The 21,215-nt window shown below is 44.0% G+C and overlaps 1 protein-coding gene across 3 annotated transcripts in view; it reads left to right on the forward strand.

The window, feature by feature from the left end:
• Window positions 1-21,215, forward strand: part of LOC141076097 (uncharacterized) — a 63,038-nt gene that overhangs the window by 145 nt on the left and 41,678 nt on the right. The window contains exon 1 of one of the 3 annotated variants that reach the window (XM_073563385.1): window positions 17-527. The exons of the other annotated variants lie outside the window; for them this stretch is intronic. The gene's annotated coding sequence lies outside the window, so the exon portion shown is untranslated. Of the gene's footprint in view, window positions 1-16; window positions 528-21,215 lie in introns of those variants that run through there. 3 annotated transcript variants of the gene reach the window in all.

Below are 21,215 nucleotides of genomic sequence, written 5' to 3' on the forward strand. Positions count from 1 at the left end.
ACGGCTGTTATCTGGGAGAGTCACTGCTGGGCACAGTACACGGCGGCCTTTTCTGGAGCCCCTGTTATGTGCCCAGCAGAGGAGGGAAGTCACTCCATTAAACATTCGCGTGCTGGAGAGAAATGAGAGGCAGTACAAGAGTTGGCCAGGGTTGGTTTTTTTTAAATCCTAAAAAAGCATGGAATGTGTTAAAACGAGAACTGCCTTATAGTCCCTTGTTTATTGCTCCCTTGCTCTGGTGGTGTCCCAGGCTTCAGCAATGATGCCAGCGTTTATGGCACAAATCCAACGATGGGCTGCAGCGGTCACACGTGTGGCTGCAGGACAAAGAAAAGGGCAACCAGGATCATCAGGGACTTTGGTGCCCAAACCACATCATCATCATCACAGAGACACCGGCTGCATGAAAGAAAGCACAAGACCATGCCATGCCCCATATTAGGGGAACAGCTCCTTCCCTGCTCCATACGACAATCAGACTAGTTCCCTGGATTTCCGTCCCATCGCTGAATCTAGAGCCGGAACATGTAAGATATTTATCTGGGAGTACAGTCCCTTCTTGAATTTTAGTAGTGAATCACTCATTACAACATCACTTGGCAGAGAGTTCCATAGTCTCACTGCTCTTACAGTAAAGTATCTGTGATTATGAGTTCATTATGCAGGTCTTTGTACTGTCATCATTTGTACATTGTAATAAGATCACCCCTAAGCCTTCGATTCTGCAAACTAAATAACCCCAAGTGTAATAACCTGTCTTGGTATTGCAGACCCCCCAGTTCCCTAATAACCTTGGTCGCTCTTCTCTGCACCCGCTCCAGTTCAGCTATGTCTTTCTTATACACCGGACACCAGAACTGTACACAGTATTCTAAGTGTGGTCGCACTAGTGACTTATATAGAGGTAAAATTATGTTCTCCTCATGAGCATCTATGCCTCTTTTAATGCATCCCATTATTTTATTTGCCTTTGCAGCAGCTGCCTGACACTGGCCACTAAATGTGAGTTTGTCGTCCACCCATACTCCCAGGTCTTTTTCAGTGACCGTTTAACTGAGGATTCTGGCATTTTGCATAGTTATGCTTTTTATTTCCCCTGCCCAAGTGCGTAACCTTACATTTATTTACATTAAGCGTCAATTTCCATTTCTCAGACAAGCCTCCATCTTATATAAATCCTTCTGTATTATTACATTATCTACCTGCCTTCGGCTAGTTTCACACTAGCGTTCTTGGGAGCAGCGCAGGGCTCCTGCCAAGCCCCACCCCGGCCGCGTCCCCTCCAGACAGTTCCTCCTCTGATCGCATGAGGCTGCATGCGATCAGCATATCCTATATTTAGCGTTGGATACGCTGATCCTGCGCTGACCGTGCGCTGGTCTGATTTTGCTGGCGCTGCACCCAGAGCACAAAAATGCAACACAGCGCGTTTTTGGGTACAGGCACAGCAAAATCAGACCAGTGCAGGATCAGCGTATCCAACGCTAAATATAGGATATGCTGATCGCATGCAGCCTCATGCGATCAGAGGAGGAACTGACCGGAGGGGGCTTGGCGGCAGCCCTGCGCCCAAGAACGCTAGTGTGAAACTAGCGTTACTGCAGAATTTAGTATCTGCACATTGAAATTCTGCTCTTTGCCCCCTGCAAGGTCATTAATAACAGTAGAGCCCTGCATTACCTCGCTGTTAACTGTGACCCAATCCAAGTGTGTTCCATTAACCCCTTCCTGACATCCGACGTACTATCCCGTCCACGGTACCCGGGCCCGTATGACCGTGGACGGGATAGTACGTCTACCGCGATCAGCGGCGCCCACGTGGTGAGCGCCGCTGATCGCGGCCGGGTGTCAGCTGATTATCACAGCTGACACCCGACACATTAACCCCTTGCACACCGCGATCAAACATGATCGCGGTGTACCAGGAGTTAAAGGGAAGCATCGGCAGGGAGGGGGCTCCCTCCGTGCTTCCCTGAGCCCCCCACGGCAGCGCAATGTGCAGCGCTGCTGCGGGGGGCTCCTATCCTCCAGGCCCCCGAATCCAAGATGGCGACGGGGGCCTTCGGGGACCTGAGGAAGCTGGCTTCCTCAGTGCCTGCAAAGCGCAGGCAAGAGGAAGTCTTCTTCAATGCCTGTGACAGATCAGCGGTCTGTCACAGGACAGTGATGTCCCACCTGGGACTATGTAATAAAGTAAAAAAAAAATTAAAAAAAAATTTAAAAATTAAATTTAAAAAAATCGCCAAATAAATTAGTAAAAAAAATAAAAAATATTCCCCAATAAATTCATTTTTTGAAAATAATAAAAAAAAAACAAAACAATAAAAGTACACATATTAGGTATCGCCGCGTCCGTAACGACCTGCCCTATAAAACTGTCCCATTAGTTAACCCCTTTAGCGAACCCCTTAAAAAATAAAAATAAAAAACGAAGCAGAAAATAATGATTTATTATCATACCGCCAAACAAAAAGTGTAATAACGCGCGATCAAAAAGACGCATATAAATATCCATGGTACCGCTGAAAACGTCATCATGTCCCGCAAAAAACGAGCCGCCACACAGCATCATCAGCGAAAAAGTAAAAAAGTTATAGCTCGCAGAATAAAGCGATGCAAAAATAATTATTTTTTATATAAAATAGTTTTCATTGCATAAAACCGACAAAACATAAAAAAACTACATAAATGAGGTATCGCTGTAACCGTACTGACCCAAAAAATAAAACCGCTTTATCAATTTTACTGCACGCGGAACGGTGTAAACGCACCCCCCCAAAAGAAATTCATGAAACGCTGGTTTTTGTTCATTCTGCATCCCAAAAATCGGAATAAAAAGCGATCAAAAAATGTCACGTGCCCGAAAATGGTACCGATAAGAACGTCAACTCGTCTCGCAAAAAATAAGACCTCACATGACTCGGTGGGTCAAAATACGGAAAAATTATAGCTCTCAATATGTGGTGATGCAAAAACTATTTTTACAATAAAAAGCGTCTTTTAGCGTGCGACAGCTGCCAAACATAAAAACCGCCACAAATAGTAAATCAAACCCCCCGTTATCACCCCCTTAGTTAGGGAAAAATAATAAAATTAAAAAAATGTATTTATTTCCATTTTTCCATTAGGGCTAGGGTTAGGGCTAGGGCTGAGATTAGGGTTAGGGGTGTGTTGGGGTTCGGGTTGGAGTTAGAATTGGGGGTTTCCACTGTTTGGGCACATCAGGGGCTCTCCAAATGCAACATTGCGTCTGATCTCAATTTCAGCCAATTCTGAGTTGAAGAAGTCATATGGTGCTCCTTCCCTTCCAAGCTCTGCCATGCGCCCAAACAGTGTTTTACCCCCACATGTAGGGTATCAGCCTACTCAGAACAAATTGCAAAACAATTTTTGGGGTCCAATTTCTCCTGTTACCCTTAGGAAAATAAAAATTTGGGGGCAAAAATATCATTTTTGTGGAAAAAAATGATTTTTTTATTTTCACGTCCGAGCGTTATAAACTTCTGTGAAGCACTTGGGGGTTCAAAGTGCTCACCACACATCTAGATAAGTTCCGTGAGGGAGTCTAGTGTCCAAAATGGGGTCACTTGTGGGGAGTTTCAATAGTTTAGGTACATCAGGGGCTCTCCAAACGCACATGACACCCGCAGACCATTCCATCAAAGTCTGCATTCCAAAACGTCACTACTTCCCTTCCGAGCCCTGACGTGTGTCCATACAGTAGTTTTCTCCCACATATGGGGTGTCAGCGTACTCATGACAAATTGGACAACAACTTTTGGGGTCCAATTTCTCCTGTTACCCTTGGGAAAATGAAAAAATTGGGGACTAATTGATCATGTTTGTGGAAAAAATACGATTTTTTTATTTTCATGCCCGGGCATTATAAACTTCTGTGAAGCCCTTGGGGGTTCAAAGTGCTCACCTCACATCTAGATAAGTTCCTTAGGGGGTCTAGTTTCCAAAATGGGGTCATTTGTGGGGGGTTTCCACTGTTTAGGTACATTAGGGGCTCTCCAAAGGCAACATGACACCCGCAGACCATTCCATCAATGTCTGCATTCCAAAACGTCACTACTTCCCTTCCGAGCCCTGACGTGTGTCCATACAGTAGTTTTCTCCCACATATGGGGTGTCAGCGTACTCATGACAAATTGGACAACAACTTTTGGGGTCCAATTTCTCAATTTCTCCTGTTACCCTTGGGAAAATGAAAAAATTGGGGACTAATTGATCATGTTTGTGGAAAAAATACGATTTTTTTTATTTTCATGCCCGGGCATTATAAACTTCTGTGAAGCCCTTGGGGGTTCAAAGTGCTCACCTCACATCTAGATAAGTTCCTTAGGGGGTCTAGTTTCCAAAATGGGGTCATTTGTGGGGGGTTTCCACTGTTTAGGTACATTAGGGGCTCTCCAAAGGCAACATGACACCCGCAGACCATTCCATCAATGTCTGCATTCCTGCATTCCAAAACGTCACTACTTCCCTTCCGAGCCCTGACGTGTGTCCATACAGTAGTTTTCTCCCACATATGGGGTGTCAGCGTACTCAGGACAAATTGGACAACAACTTTTGGGGTTCAATTTCTCCTGTTACCCTTGGGAAAATAAAAAAAATGGTGACTAAAAGATCATGTTTGTGGAAAAAATGCGAATTTTTTATTTTCACGCCCGGGCGTTATAAACTTCTGTGAAGCACTGGGGGGTTCAAAGTGCTCACCACACATCTAGATAAATTCCTTGGGGGGTCTAGTTTACAAAATGGTGTCATTTGTGGGGGGTTTCCACTGTTTAGGTACATCAGGGGTTTTCCAATCGCGACATGGTGTCCGATCTCAATTCCAGCCAAAAACGTCAAATGGCGCTGCTTCCCATCCGAGCTCTGCCATGCGCCCAAATAGTGGTTTACCCCCACATGTGGGGTATCAGCGTACTCAGGACAAATTGCACAATAACTTTTAGGGTGCTGTTACCCTTGGAAAAATAAGAATTGAGGGTGAAAAGATCATTTTTGTGGAAAAAATATGATTTTTTTAATTGTACGGCTTTATGTTATAAACTTCTGTGAAACCCTTGGGGGTTCAAAGTTCTCACCACACATCTAGATAAGTTCCTTAGGGGGTCTAGTTTCCAAAATGGTGTCATTTGTGGGGGGTTTCCACTGTTTTGGTACATCAGGGGTTTTCCAATCGCGACATGATGTCCGATCTCAATTCCAGCCAAAAACATCAAATGGCGCTGCTTCCCTTCCGAGCTCTGCCATGCGCCCAAATAGTGGTTTACCCCCACATGTGGGGTATCAGCATACTCAGGACAAATTGCACAATAACTTTTAGGGTCCTGTTACCCTTGGGAAAATAAAAATTGGGGTGAAAAGATCATTTTTGTGGAAAAAATATGATTTTTTAATTGTACTGCTGTACGTTATAAACTTCTGTAAAGCCCTTGTGGGTTCAGAGTTCTCACCACATATCTAGATAAGTTCCTTGGGGGGTCTAGTTTCCAAAATGGGGTCACTTGTAGGGGGTTTCCACTGTTTAGGTACATCAGGGACTCTCCAAACGTGACATGGCGTCCGATCTGAATTCCAGCCAATTTTGCATTGAAAAAGTCAAACGGCGCTCCTTCCATTCTGAGCTCTGCCATGCGCCGAAACAGTCGTTCCCCCCACAAATCAAGTATCAGCGTACTCAGGACAAATTGCACAATAACTTTTGCAGTCCAATTTCACCTGTTACCCTTGGTAAAATAAAAAAAAATTGAACCTGAAGTATTTTTTGTGTGAAAAAAAGTTAGATGTTCATTTCTTTTTAAATATTCAAAAAAATTCCTGTGACGCACCTAATGGGTTAATAAACTTCTTGAATGTGGTTTTGAGCACCTTAAGGGGTTCAGTTTTTAGAATGGTGTCACTTTTGGGTATTTTCTATCATATAGACCCCTCAAAGTGGCTTCAAATGTGATGTGGTCCTAAAAATAAAATGGTGTTGTAAAAATGAGAAATCGCTGGTCGACTTTTAACCCTTATAACTTCCTAACAAAAAAAAAATTTTGGTTCCAAAATTGTGCTGATGTAAAGTAAACATGTGGGAAATGTTACTTATCAAGTTTTTTGTGTGCCGTATCTCTGTGATTTAAGGGCATAAAAATTCAAAGTTGGAAAATTGCGAAATTTTCAAAATTTTTGCCAAATTTCCATTTTTTTCACAAATAAACGCAAGTTATTTGAATGAAATTTTACCACTAACATGAAGTACAATATGTCACGAGAAAACAATGTCAGAATCACCGGGATCCATGGAAGCGTTCCAGAGTTATGACCTCATAAAGGTACAGTGGTCAGAATTGTAAAAATTGGCCCGGTCATGAACGTGCAAACCACCCTTGGGGGTGAAGGGGTTAAGAGACATTTGTTAACCCAGTTACACATATTTTCCCATAGTCACTCAGCTCTATGCACCATCCTTTTATGTGGCACTGTATAAAATAAAAAAATGTAACTTTAAACTCCAGCAGACAAAATCCAGGATACAAAATTTTAACTTTTTTCTTGCTTTAGCAAAGATTTTTTATTATTAAAGTCCATCATAAAATAAATCCACACTTCTGGACAGTAGATAAATAGATTAGGGGAAGGGGGGGTTTAGCCTCTCAGACCAGGTGATTCGGCGAATTAACGCCTTCTACATGGTCTTAAAATACCTTTGAAAAGTCCAGATAGGCAACATCCACTACATTACCCTGGTCCAGTCTGGATCATACCTAATAGAAACTCACCCGATTATGAGATTAGACAGGTTGTTCAGGATTTAATGGGAACGTGTCAGCTGATTCATGCTGCCAGAACCAGTGGCTGTATGAGTCACAGTCTGCATTATTGCAGTTGTGCATGTTTTACGCTCAAATGCTGTGGTACCTCAGAAAAAGTACTTTGAAGAGCTGACTGGAGATTCTGTATCTCAGATGAATTGAACATCAACAGGAAGTAAGGGCTGCGGCTGCTTTCTGACTTCCTTTTGATGTTCCATTTGTCCGAAGGTGGGAACAGTGTGCACAGCTTGTGTGATGTAAGATGGTCACGTGAGCACCGGGAGAGCGGGTACCGATACCGCTGTAACGGTGCACGCATGGGAGGTCAGAATAAGGACTGTCACACATTTTATTTTTTATTCACAGAAATGTTCCTTTTGGTCCAAATTTTTCACTTTTTCCAGAAGTAACATAAAAAAGCAGTTCGCAAAGTTTGTTACCTACTTTCTTCTGAGCATCTGAGCATAAAGATACCCCACAAAAAGTTCTGTTTGGACACAAGGCAAGGCTTGGAATGGAGATTTGGTATTTGGAGTGTAAATTTAGCTGCAATAGATTGCAGACACTATATTTCATTTGGAGAACCCCTGAGGTAGCAAAACAGCAGAACCCTCCGCAGGTGACCCCATTTTAGAAAGTAGACCTATCAAAGCATTCATTTAAGGGCTGTGTTGAGCTTGTTAAAGTGCCCCTGTCAGCAGGGCTGTGCATAGTAACCTATACACAGTGTAAGGTTGGGGCCGTCATACTGAATAAAATGATACCTTTGTTGATGAAATTCTTTTTTTAATCCTTATTTTTAGTTAATGATATGCTCGTGTCCTAAGGCAGAGTTCATGTATGTGGTGCTCTGATAAGGCATTCCTAATGCAGGCTGCTGCAGGTCACTGCTCCCTCAGTGACTTGCCCCCTAGTTTGCATAATGAATATGCTAATGTGTGTATTTAAAAAAAAAATAAAAAACTGTCACAATCAAAATGAAGTTAGTCAGTGCCTATTATCTTGCGCTCTTGAAAAGAAACAAAAATCACCATCAAAATGGCATCGTCGGTTGCGCATTAGCATCTATCGCGTTCTGATAGATACTACTGCACAAGTGCCTTCGCTAGCTCCTAATTGCTGCAGACAAAATGAAATTGCATTACATCAAAATGGTGCCGTGGGCTGCGCCTGCACATTAGCATCTATCGCGTACCGATAGATGCTACTGAACAAGCGCCTATCGGTACGCAATAGATATTACTGCGCATGCGCTGCCTCCAGCGCCATTTTGTTGTAGTGTAAGTTTTTTTGGCTGCAGCAACAAGGAGCAGGTGGAGGCGCTTGTGCAGTAGCATCTATCGGTACGCAATAGATATTACTGCGCATGCGCTGCCTCCAGCGCCATTTTGTTGTAGTGTAAGTTTTTTTGGCTGCAGCAACAAGGAGCAGGTGGAGGCGCTTGTGCAGTAGCATCTGTCGGTACGCAATAGATGCTAGTGCGCAGGCGCAGCCCACGGCACCATTTTGATGTAGTGTAATTTCATTTTGTCTGCAGCAGCTAGGAGCCAGTGGAGGCACTTTTACAATAGCATCAAACTAGGGGGCAGGTCACTTAAGGATCAGTGCACCACATACATGAACCCTGCCTTAGGACACAAGCATATCATTAACTAAAAAGTAAAATTAAGGATTAAAAGAGAAGCACAAGACTGATTTCATCAACCAAGGTATCATTTTATTCATATAACGGCTCCGACTTGACACTGTGTGTAGGTTACTATGCATAATCCTCCTGACAGGTTCCCTTTAAAGGGAATCTGTCACCCTTTTTAGCCTCTATTAGCTGCCGGCATAGACATCGGGGGCTTATCTACAGCATTCTGTAATGCTGTAGATAAGCCCCCGATGTAACCTGAAAGAGAAGAAAAACACGTTATATTATACTCACCGAGGTGGGCGGTCCGATGGGTGTCTCCGTCCCGTCCGGCGCCTCCCTTCTTCATACAATGACGTCCTCTTCTCCCGTCCTGTAATGTTTCCGGCGCAGGCGCACTGCTCTGCCCTGTTGAGGGCAGAGCAGAGTCCTGCAGTGCGCAGGCGTCAGGAGAGGTCTGGCGCCTGCGCACTGCAGAATTCTGCTCTGCCCTCAACAGGGCAGAGCAATGCGTCTGCGCCGGAGCCATTACAGGACGGGAGAAGAGGACGTCATCACATGAAGAAGGGAGGCGCCGGACGGGGCGGCGACACCCATCGGACCGAACACGTGGCGGGGCTTATTCACCTGCTCCCCCCCCCCCCCCCCCGTTACTGTCATGATCTATGCACTTCTTCTTGCGTAGAGCAAGACAGGGAGGGGGGAGCAGGTGAATAAGCCCCGCCCATCGGACCGGATTGCGGCAGTTAACACACATCTGAACCGATATAAAAAATGTATGCATGAAAGGTGCGGGGTCAGGGGGAAGCAAAAGTACTAAGAGAATCCTTATGTGACACACAATTGAATGATATCATTATATGATACCTCAAAAAAGGGATGACAGATTCCCTTTAAACCCCTAGGTGTTTCACCAAACTTTTTCAAATGTGGATGTGAAAATGAAAACTATTTTTTTTGTTGGTTTTTTTTTTTTTTTTGCTAGCATGTTAGTTTTAGCCCCAAATTTGTATTTTTTACAATGGATAATTGGAAAAAATGGACCGACCCCATAATTTGTAATGCAAATTCTTCCAAACACAAAGATTCCCCATGTGTGGTCAAAAACTGCTGTTTAGGCCGACAGCAAAACTGGGAAAGCCAAGAGCACTATTTCATTTTTGGAGCATAATTTTTTCTGGATTTGTGTGACGACTCCTGGAGTGGACCCTCTGGGCCATGGCACCAACCCTCCCAGGGTGAGCTGACCTAGTGAGGACCACCCCCTATACAGGGAGTGTCAGGGGCAAGCCCCAGGGGGTGAGATACCACGACTGCTGGCACCAGGTGGCCGGCTCACAGGAGACACGAGTGAGTGTGTCTGCAGGAACGTGTAAAGCGTGGACACAGGAACACGTGGTGTACAGGACGGTACTGGGTGTACTCGGGAACACAAGGCGTGTACACGGGGACACGTATGGCATGCAGCGAATAATACGTCCGGGTGTGAGCAAAGCAGGATGTGTGCAAAGGAGCACGTCAGAGTACTGAGTTAGGCAGCAGATGTGCCAGGAGGTGTAGCAGAGTGTGTGCCAGAAGGCACAACTGAGCATAAGACAGACTATAGGATTGGAGCGTGTTCCAGGAGGCACAACTGAGTAAGAGACAGAGTACAGGATCAGAGCGTGTGCCAGGAGGCACAACTGAGTATAAGACAAGGCACAGGATCAGAGTGTGTGCCAGGAGGCACAACTGAGCATAGGACAGAGCACAGGATTAGAGTGTGTGTCAGGAGGCACAACTGAGTACAAGGCAGAGCACAGGATCAGAATATGTGCCAGGAGGCACAGCTGAGTATAAGACGGACCACAGGATCAGAGTGTGTGCTAGGTGGCACAACTGAGTATGAGACAGAGCACAGGGTCAGAGCGTGTGCCAGGAGGCACAACCGAGTACAAGGCAGAGTGCAGGTTCAGAGCGTGTGCCAAGAGGCAAAACAGAGTGCAAGGCAGAGGACCCGAATACAGCGCACAGCCAGGCAGGGACATGGCAGACCAAGCCAGGAAGCACAGCAATAATCAGGCACCTCCCCTAGGAAGAGGTAGCCTGATATAGCACATGATCACAAGGGCTTCCGAGTCAAGTCCTCCAGTACCATAGAGAGGACTGACCTGGAGACCGAACTGAGAAGAGCGCGCAAGCGCACACATAACATGGAGGAGACAGGAACCTAGGTACGAGAGGTGCGCGTGCGCACCCGGCGGGACCCCCGGAGTGACCGCGGCTCTGGAAGAGATGACGTCGGGACCAGATCCCGCCCCCAGGTGAGCGGCGTGACAATTTGTTAGTGAATGCCATGTTGCATTTGCAGAGCCCCTGACATGCCAAAGCAGCAAGAACCCCCCACAAATTGCCATATTTCCATATTTTGGAAATGAGACCCCATCAAGAAATTTGTCTAGGGGTGTACTAAGCATTTTTAACCTACAAGTGATTCACAAAACTTTAACCCCTTCCCGACCAATGACGCCACATAGGCGTCATGAAAACCTGTGCCATTATGACCAATGACACCTATGTGGCGTCATGACTTTAAAGCCCCCCCGCAGAGGACCCTTCAAAGTTAACCCCAGGGGGCGTGACTTAACCCCCACGTGCCTACAATCGCTCTGATTGGCTGTGAAAAGTGAAACAGCCAATCAGAGCGATTGTAATATTTCACCAATGAAATTTGGTGAAATATTACCATCCAGCCATGGCCGATGCAATAGCATCGGCCATGGCTGGAGACACTGATCAGCCCCCCCCCCCCCCCACCGACTGGAAGCGCCAATCGGCTGCCGCCACCGACTGACGGCACCGATCGGCAACCGTCGTCGTAATCTGCCCCCCTCCCCCCCACAGTGATCAAAATAAAAAAAAAGTAAATCACCACCCCCCCTTATCACCCCCATATGTAGGAACAAATAAAATAAAGAAAATATTTTTATTTTTCCATTAGGGTTAGGGTTGGAGTTAGGATTAGAATTTGGGTTAGGGTTGGAATTAGAGTTACGGTTGGAATTAGGGTTAGGGTTGGAATTAGGGTTAAGATTAGGTTTAGGGGTGGGTTGGGATTAGGGTTAGGCTTGTGGTTAGGGTTGGGATTCGGGTTAAGGGTGTGTTGGGGTTAGGGTTATGATTAGGGTTGGGATTAGGGTTAGGGGTGTGTTGGGGTTAGGGTTGGAGATAGAATTGAGGAGTTTCCACTGTTTAGGCACATCACGGGGTCTCCAAACGCGACATAGCGCCACCATTTATTCCAGCCAATTTTGCATTCAAAAAGTTAAACAGTGCTCCCTCCATTCCGAGCCCCGACGTGTGCCTAAACAGTGGTTTACTCCCACTTTGGGGGTCTAATTTCTCCCGTTACCCTTGGGAAAATAAAAAATAGGGGGCTAAAAAAATTATTTTTGTGGAAAAAAATTTGTTTTATTTTCATGGCTCTGCGTTATAAACTTCTGTGAAGCACTTGGGGATTCAAAGTGCTCACCACACATTTAGATTAGTTCCTTGGGTGGTCTAGTTTCCAAAATGGGGTCACTTGTGGTGGGGTTTCCACTGTTTAGGTACATCAGGGGCTCTGCAAACGTAACATGATGCCCGCAGACCATTCCATCAAGTCGGCATTTCAAAACGTCACTACTTCCCTTCCGAGCCCCAACGTGTGTCCAAACAGTGGTTCCCCTCCACATATGGGGTAACAGCATACTAAGGACAAGCTGGACAACAACTTTTGGGGTCCAATTTATCCTGTTACGCTTGGGAAAATAAAAAATAGTGGGCTAAAAAAATCATTTTTGAGGAAAAAAAAAATTATTTTCATGGCTCTGCGTTATAAACTTCTGTGAAGCACTTGGGGGTTCAAAGTGCTCACTACACATCTAGATAAGCTCCTTGGGGGTTCTAGTTTCCAAAATGGTGTCACTTGTGGGGGGTTTCTACTGTTTAGGCCCATCAGGGGCTCTGCAAACGCAACATGACACTCGCAGAACATTCCATCAAAGTCTGCATTCCAAAATGGTGCTCCTTCCCTTCTGAGCTCTCCCATGCTTCCAAACAGTGGTTCCTCCCCACATATGGGGTATCGGTGTACTCAGGACAAATTGCACAACAAATTTTGTGGTCCAATTTCTCCTGTTAGCCTTGTGAAAATAAAAAATAGCGGGCTAAAAAAATCATTTTTGAGGGAAAAAAATGATTTTTTTATTTTCACTGCTCTGCATTATAAACTTCTGTGAAGTACTTGGGGGTTCAAAGTGCTCACCACACATCCTTTCGGGAGTCTAGTTTCCAAAATGGGGTCACTTGTGGGGGAGCTCCAATGTTTAGGTGCGCAGGGGCTCTCCAAATGCGACATGGTTTCCGCTAACGATTGGAGCTAATTTTCCATTCAAAAAGTCAAATGGCGCTCCTTCCCTTCCGGGCCCTGCTGTGCGCCCAAACAGTGGTTTATGACCACATATGAGGTATCTGTGCACTCAGGAGAAATTGCCCAACAAATGTTAGAATCCATTTTATCCTGTTGCCCATGTGAAAAGGAAAAAACTGAGGCTAAAAAAATTTTTTTGTGAAAAAAAAGTACTTTTATTTTTTACGGATCAATTTGTGAAGCACCTGGGGGTTCAAAGTGCTCATTATGCATCTAGATAAGTTCCTTGGAGGATCTAGTTTCCAAAATGGGGTCACTTCTGGGGGAGCTCCAATGTTTATGCACACAGGGGCTCTCCAAACGCGACATGGCAACCGCTAAATATTCCAGCATATTTTCCATTCAAAAAGTCAAATGGCGCTCCTTCCCTTCTGAGCCCTGCCATGCGCCCAAACAGTGGTTTATGACCACATATGAGGTATCGGCGTACTCAGGAGAAATTGCTCAACAGATTTTAGGATCCGTTTTATCCTGTTGCCCATGTGAAAATGAAAAAATTGATGCTAAAAGAAAATTTTTGTTGGAAAAATTAAAATATCCATTTTTTCCTTCCAACTTGCTTTAGTTCCTGTGAAGCACCTGAAGGGTTAATAATCTTCTTGAATGTAGTTTTGAGTAGCTTGAGGGGTGAAGTTTTTAGAATGGTGTCACTTTTGGGTATTTTCTGCCATATAGACCCCTCAAAGTGACTTCAAATGTGAGGTGGTCCCTAAAAAAATGGTTTTGTAAATTTTGTTGTAAAAATGAGAAATTGCTGGTCAACTTTTATCCCTTATAACTTCCTAACAGAAAAATGTTGTTTCCAAAATTGTGCTAATGTAAAGTAGACATGTGGGAAATGTTAAGTATTTTGTGCCACATGACTCTCTGGTTTAACAGAATTAAAATTAAAAATTTGAAAATTATGACATTTTCGCCAAATTTCCATTTTTTTTTTTTTTTTTTTTTTTATTTTTTACAAATAAATGCAAATTATCGCAAATTATCGACCTGAATTTACCACTAACATGAAGCCCAATATGTCACGAAAAAACAGTCTCGGAATGGTTAGGATGTGTTGAAGCGTTCCTGAGTTATTACCTCATAAAGCGACACTGGTCAGAATTGCAAAAAATGGCCTGGTGATTAAGGTCAAAACAGGCTTGGTCATGAAGGGGTTAAAACTGATGTGAAAACAAAAAAAATATTTTTTTTCCCTCTAAAATACTGTTTTAGCCCCAAATTTATAATTTCCACAAGGGGTAATAGGATAAAATGGACCCATAGTTTGCTATGCAATTTTTAATGAACGTGGCAGGACCTCATATGCGGTTGCACACTACTGTGAGCACTCGGCAGGGATCGGATGGGAAGGAGCGCTACTCGGATTTTAGAACGCAGATTTCGTTTGAATAGATTGCGGGTTCCGTTAGCCGAGCCCTAAGTTGTCAGAACAGCAGAAACCCCTCCCCCCCAGGTGACCCCATAATGACCTTCATCACTTAAGGGATTCATCTAGCGCTGTAGTGAGTATTTTGAACCCACACGTGCCTCACAGAATTTTATAACATTGGGATGTGGAAATATGACATTTTATTATTAAAAATGTAATTTTTGTATTTGCAAATTCGTCATTTACACAAGGATTAATAGATGTAGCTGGAACTCGTCATTTATTGCGCAATTTCTCCTGAACGCAGTGCTGCCTCATATGTTGTCAGAAATTACTGTTAGGCCACACGTCAGGGCGGAGAAGGAAGGCGCACTGTATGGATTTTGGAGCACATATTTTGCTAGAATAGTTTGCGGGCGACATTTGTGAAGCCCCAAAAGAGATCCTGTAGAATTTGCACCTCTCCATGAATTCATCTACAGCTGCAGTGATTACTTTATAACATCCACACCAGGCTTTTTTCTAGAGAATTGCAAATATGCCAGTTTAGTGCCCATACATGGTGTCCCCAAACAGTGAGAAGCCCCCATTTATTGTAACGCCCCCATACATTGTGCCCAGATTGTGCTTTTGGTGATACGCACACATAAATTAAGTGCCTTCCCTTCATTACAATAATGTCAAACGTGTCTGCTTAGTGTGGTTTAGACACAGTGAGGCTCAGAAGGAGGAGGCATTTGGATTTGTTAGCGCAGAATTTACTAGATTTTATTTGAGGGGGTGAGAAGCCATTTCACTTTTCCACAGTCCTTGTTCTACCAGTAACGTGAAAGACCCCTATATTAGCAACATAGTTAGCAAGGCCGAAAATAGACTTTTGTCCATCTGTCAGAATAAATCCCCAGATCTACGTCCTTCTAAAGAACCTAATCACTGTAAGATACAATATTGTTACGCCCCAGGAAGACTTACAGGCCTCTCTTGAACCCCTCTACTGAGTTCGCCATCACCACCTCCTCAGGCAAGGAATTCCAGATTCTCACTGCCCTAACTGTAAAGAATCCTCTTCTATGTTGGTGGAAAATCCTTCTCGCCTCCAGACGCAGAGAATGCCTCCTTGTGACCGTCACCTTCCTTGGTATAAACAGATCCTTGGAGAGATATTTGTATTGTCCCCTTATATACTTATACATGGTTATTAGATCGCCCCTCAGTCATCTTTTTTATAGACGAAATAATCCTAATTTTGCTAATCTCTCTGGGTATTGTAGTTCCCCCATCCCCTTTATTAATTTTGTTGCCCTCGCTCTAGTTCCATTATATCCTTCCTGAGCACCGATGCCCAAAACTGTACACAGTACTCCATGTGCGGTCTAACCAGAGATTTGTACAGAGGCAGTATAATGCTCTCATCATGTGTATCCAGATATTTCCAGTGACAGATTACGGACCTGAGTGCGGGCTGGTTTTGTGCAGGATAAAGTATGTTTTTTATTGGTAACATTTTGTGGTACATAACAGTTTTTGATCACTTCCAGTATAAGGCTGGAGTCATATTTTTTGTTCTACTCTGAGCACTTATGTCGGGATTTGCTTGTAAATCCACAAAAATTCAATTCGATTGGGGAATTTACACAGTAATCCTGACATAAGCGCTTCAGCGGAGATTGCAGGATAAATGTGAACCAATCCTTGTATCAGTTTTTGGGAGATAGAATGAACATATAGACAGCAGTACAAGAATAGTTTTTATTTTTGTGCGGCTCACCCTGCAATATACAGTCATATGTTAATGTTTGGGCACCCCTATTAATGTTAACCTTTTTTCTTTATAACAATTTTCTTTTTTGCAACAGCTATTTCAGTTTTATATATCTAATAACTGATGGACTCAGTTATATTTCTGGATTCAAATGAGGTTTATTGTACTAACAGAAAATGTGCAATCTGCATTTAAACAAAATTTGACCGGTGCAAATGCATTTTCTTGATTTGAACACTCCTAACTACTTTTTACTGACTTCCTGAAGCACTAAATTGGTTTTATAACCTCATTGAGCTTTGAACTTCATAGCCAGGTGTATCAAATCATGAGAAAAGGTATTTAAGGTGACCACTTGCAAGTAGTTCTCCTATTTGATTCTCCTATGGAGAGTGGCATCATGAGCTCCTCAAAACAACTCTCAAATGATCTGAAAACAAAGATTATTCAACATAGCTTTTCAGGGGAAGGATACAAAAAGTTGTCTCAGAGATTTAACCTGTCAGTTTCCACTGTGAGGAACATAGTAAGGAAATGGAAGAACACAGGTACAGTTCTTGTTAAGCCCAGAAGTGGCAGGCCAAGAAAAATATCAGAAAGGCAGAGAAGAAGAATGGTGAGAACAGTCAAGGACAATCCACAGACCACCTCCAAAGACCTGCAGCATCATCTTGCTGCAGATGGTGTCACTGCGCATCGGTCAACAATACAGCGCACTTTGCACAAGGAGAAGCTGTATGGGAGAGTGATGAGAAAGAAGCCGTTTCTGCAAGCACGCCACAAACAGAGTCACCTGAGGTATGCAAAAGCACATTTGGACAAGCCAGTTTCATTTTGGAAGAAGGTCCTGTGGACTGATGAAACAAAGATTGAGTTGTTTGGTCATACAAAAAGGCGTTATGCATGAAGGCTAAAAAACACAGCATTCCAAGAAAAACACTTGCTACCCACAGTAAAATTTGGTGGAGGTTCCATCATGCTTTGGGGCTGTGTGGCCAATGCCGGCACCGGGAATCTTGTTAAAGTTGAGGGTCGCATGGATTCAACTCAGTATCAGCAGATTCTTGACAATAATGTGCAAGAATCAGTGACGAAGTTGTAGTTACGCAGGGGATGGATATTTCAGCAAAACAATGATCCAAAACACCGCTCCAAATCTACTCTGGCATTCATGCAGAGGAACAATTATAATGTTCTAGAATGGCCATCCCAGTCCCCAGACCTGAATATCATTGAACATCTGTGGGATGATTTGAAGCGGGCTGTCCATGCTCGGCAACCATCAAACTTAACTGAACTGGAATTGTTTTGTAAACAGGAATGGTCACAAATACCTTCATCCAGGATCCAGGAACTCATTAATATCTACAGTAAGCGACTAGAGGCTGTTACTGTTGCAAAAGGAGGATCTACGAAATATTAATGTCACTTTTATGTTGAGGTGCCCATACTTTTGCACCAGTCAAATTTTGTTGAAATGCAGATTTCACATTTTCTGTTAGTACAATAAACCTCATTTGAATCCAGAAATATAACTGAGTTCATCAGTTATTAGATATATGAAACTGAAATAGCTGTTGCAAAAACCAAAATTGTTATAAAGAAAAAAGGTTAACATTAATAGGGGTGCCCAAACTTTTACATATGACTGTAAGTGATAAGGGGGGGTTTATTGTTGGGGTCGATGCGATACCAGATTTATACATTTTTTATAGGTTTTGCTGGTATCACAGAGTGAACATGCTTTTTTATAAAAAAAAAAAAAAAATAGTTATTTTCTCGCCATATTCTTGAGAGCTGTAACTTTTTTATTGTTTGGCAAACAGAGCTGTATGAGGGCTTACATTTTGTGAGACAAGTTGAAGATTTGTTTGGTACCATTTTGGGACACACAATGTTTTTTCATCCCTTTTTATTCAGATTTTGTAGACACAGAATGAAAAAAAACAGCAATTCAGTAATTTTTTTTATTTTTATTTTTTTGCGCTGTTCACCATGCGGTAAAAGTGAGAAGACCGATTTATTCATCAGGTCTTTATGATTACAGCGATACCAGATATTGTTCCTGTGACACCCTGCTTATAGCTGGATCTACCCTCAGTGTGTCTGGTGTCATGTAAAGTTGTCACCCCCAGGAATTTTAGCCACTTGACGGCGCTTTTCTCATTCCCGATCAACATTTGAAAACACAATGAGGGAATAAGGCCCCTTAGGCTGTGTGCACACGTAGCGATTTTTAAGTGTTTTTGCCGCGATTTTCGGCGCGAAAACGTTGCGAAAACGCTTAAAAATCGTGTACAGAACGCACCCCATGCATTCCTATGGGATTCCGCACATGCTGTGCTAATGCTGCGCTTTTTTCCGCGGCGGAATCGCATCGCGGAAAAAATCGCAGCATGCTCATTCTTTGTGCGGAATCGCAAAGAATTGCCGCGATTCCGCACCCATAGGAATGCATGAGAATCGCTTACTTCCCGCATGTGGCTATGCCCACCATGCGGGAAGTTAAGCGTCTCATGTGCGGTTGGTACCCACGGTGTGGAGGAGAGGAGACTGTCCTCCAGGCCCTGGGTACCATACCCCTGTAAAAAAAGAATAAAAAATCGGGGTATATTTACCTTCCGATGTCCCGCGCTGCATTCCCGGCCTAAGCGTTCCCAGTAATGCCTTGCGGCAAGGCACTACTACTACCTGTAATGACGTAGTCTCGCGTGACTCTAGCGGTCTCGCGAGATCACTATAGCAACGCGAGACTACCTCATCACAGGTCTCGCAAGGCATTACTGGGAACGCTGAGGCCCGGGAATGCAGCGCGGGACGCCGGAAGGTAAATATACCCCGATTTTTTTATTTTTTTTTAGCATTTTAACATTCTATCTTTTACTATTGAGGCCGCATAGGCGGCCTCAATAGTAAAAACCTGGTCACACTTGTCAAACACTATGTTTGACGAGTGTGACCAACCTGTCAATCACTTTCCAAGCGATGCTTCAAATCGCTTGGAAAGTGCTTGAATATCGCACGCGAAAATCGCGGCAAAATCGCGATCATAATCGCGGTAAAATCGCGGTGAAATCGTGCGGAAAAAAACGCGTGATTTCTGGGAAGGAGTCCGGTTTAGTGTGCGTTTTAAAACGCTACGTGTGCACATAGCCTTATTGATCGCTGTTTTTATGCATATCGTCAGTCTATTGACAATCAGTGTTTTGGGCAGCACTAGTGATGAGCGAGTATACTCGTTGCTCGAGTGGTCTCCGAGTATTTTGGCGTGCTCGGAGATTTAGTTTTTGGGCATTCACCTACATGATTTGAAACTGCGAGACAGGCTGAATACATGTGTAGAATGACTGTTTGCTAGGGAATTTCCACATGTAGTCAGCCTGTCTACAAGTCGCAAATCATGCAGCCGAGACGAGGAAAACTAAAACTCCGAGCACGCCAAAATACTCGTCGATTACACGAGCAACGATGCTACTCGCCCATCACTAGGCAGCACTGTTGTGAGTTCATTTTCCCCTTCACCTTTGAGGTCTGATGAACTCCCTCTTCTGGTGAGGGGAAATAGTGAGGCTGATTACCAAGCACCTGAGCAGGATGATGATGACTGGGTGACTGGAGTTGCTGACTGGATATAAGGCAGCCGACGCCCTTCTGCCTGGCTGGTGACTTCTCTGAGGGATTCTAGGAGACCAGTCTGATTCCTGCTCCTCAAAAGCTAAGTTTTCTGCTCTGCTTTTTGCATTTGTGTTTTGGTTTTGTTTTGCCTTGTTTTTCTGGATTTCTGCAATTCCCGGCTGGGGTGAGCTGAATTCCTTTTTGCTCTGTCTTCAGAAAATACCTGAGTACTGATATAGTCTTTTGAAGCCTAGCGTCTTCAGGGCTTTTTTCCCTATCGGTCTGTTGGCTCTTGTTTTGATAGGGTTTTGGCAGATTGCAGACAGGAGCTTTTCTATCCTGTCCTATTTAGTTAGCTTTGGCCCCATCATTTGCTCAGCCTATCTTTCTATCTGTGTGAGTGTTTTGCTAGCTTGCTTCACCGTCATTATATGTTGGGGGCTGCCTATTGCTTTGGGGTCTGCTCTGGGGCAGTTTAGATTTCCCTTTCTGTCTTTAGGCTATTTAGTTCTCCGGCTGTGATCGAGGGGTCTAGGGCACCGTAGGAACCCCCCCACGGCTACTGCTAGTTGTTGTTGATAGGTTCAGGGGTCTGCAATCCGATAGCTGCCAACTTCTCTGGTTTTCCGGACTTAGCTAGTATTTCTGTTTTTGCCTCCTACGGTGACTCATTCATAACAGAATAACCAGCCATACTGCAGATCCTAGGATACTCAATAGCAGGAAAGAATTGTAAAAAAAAAAAAAAAGTGTGTATATTTTTTCCTCTATATCTCTGAGGCCGTAGGGGGATTTTTTTTTTTCTCTCAATGGAGATAAAGTAATTGTCTGATCGTGTGGAGCAGCTCGCTGCGGAAGTGCGGGGAATTTCCGCCTACCTTGCTCATTCACATGCTGCTGAACCAAAGATCCCTACTCCTGATGTGTTTTTCGGGATCGGTCTAAATTTTTGAATTTCAAAAATAATTGTAAATTATTTTTTGCCTGGAAGCCTAACTCGTCAGGGAGCTCCGCGCAGCAGGTTAAAATTGTCATCTCTTTGCTGCGTGGCGATCCCCAGGATTGGGCGTTTTCTTTGAAACCAGATGATCCTATTCTGACTAATGTGAACGCATTTTTTCAAGCCTTGGGGTTGTTGTATGACGAACCTAATGCTATTGATCAGGCTGAAAAGACCCTGTTGGCAATGAGCCAGGGTCGAGATTCTGCAGAATTGTACTATCAAAAATTCCGAAAGTGGGCGGTCCTTACTACCTGGAATGATAATGCCTTGGCAGCTCTCTTTCGGAAGGGTTTGTCAGAAGCCGTAAAAGATACTATGGTGGGATTTCCTGTTCCCTCTGGTCTTGACGATTCTATGTCATTAGCCATTCAGGTTGATCGGCGTTTACGTGAACGCAGGACTGCATGAGAGGTATTGCCAAGCCATTGACTGATCTGACTAAGAAGGGTGCTGATGTGTTGAATTGGTCTCCGGAGGCTGTTTCTTCCTTTCAGGAGCTGAAGCGAAGATTCACTTCTGCCCCGGTTTTGCGGCAACCTGATGTCTCACTCCCGTTCCAGGTAGA

The sequence above is a fragment of the Dendrobates tinctorius genome, unplaced genomic scaffold (assembly GCF_039654945.1).
Source record: "Dendrobates tinctorius isolate UK_male_01 unplaced genomic scaffold, ASM3965494v1 ptg000387l, whole genome shotgun sequence".
NCBI lineage: Eukaryota > Metazoa > Chordata > Amphibia > Anura > Dendrobatidae > Dendrobates > Dendrobates tinctorius.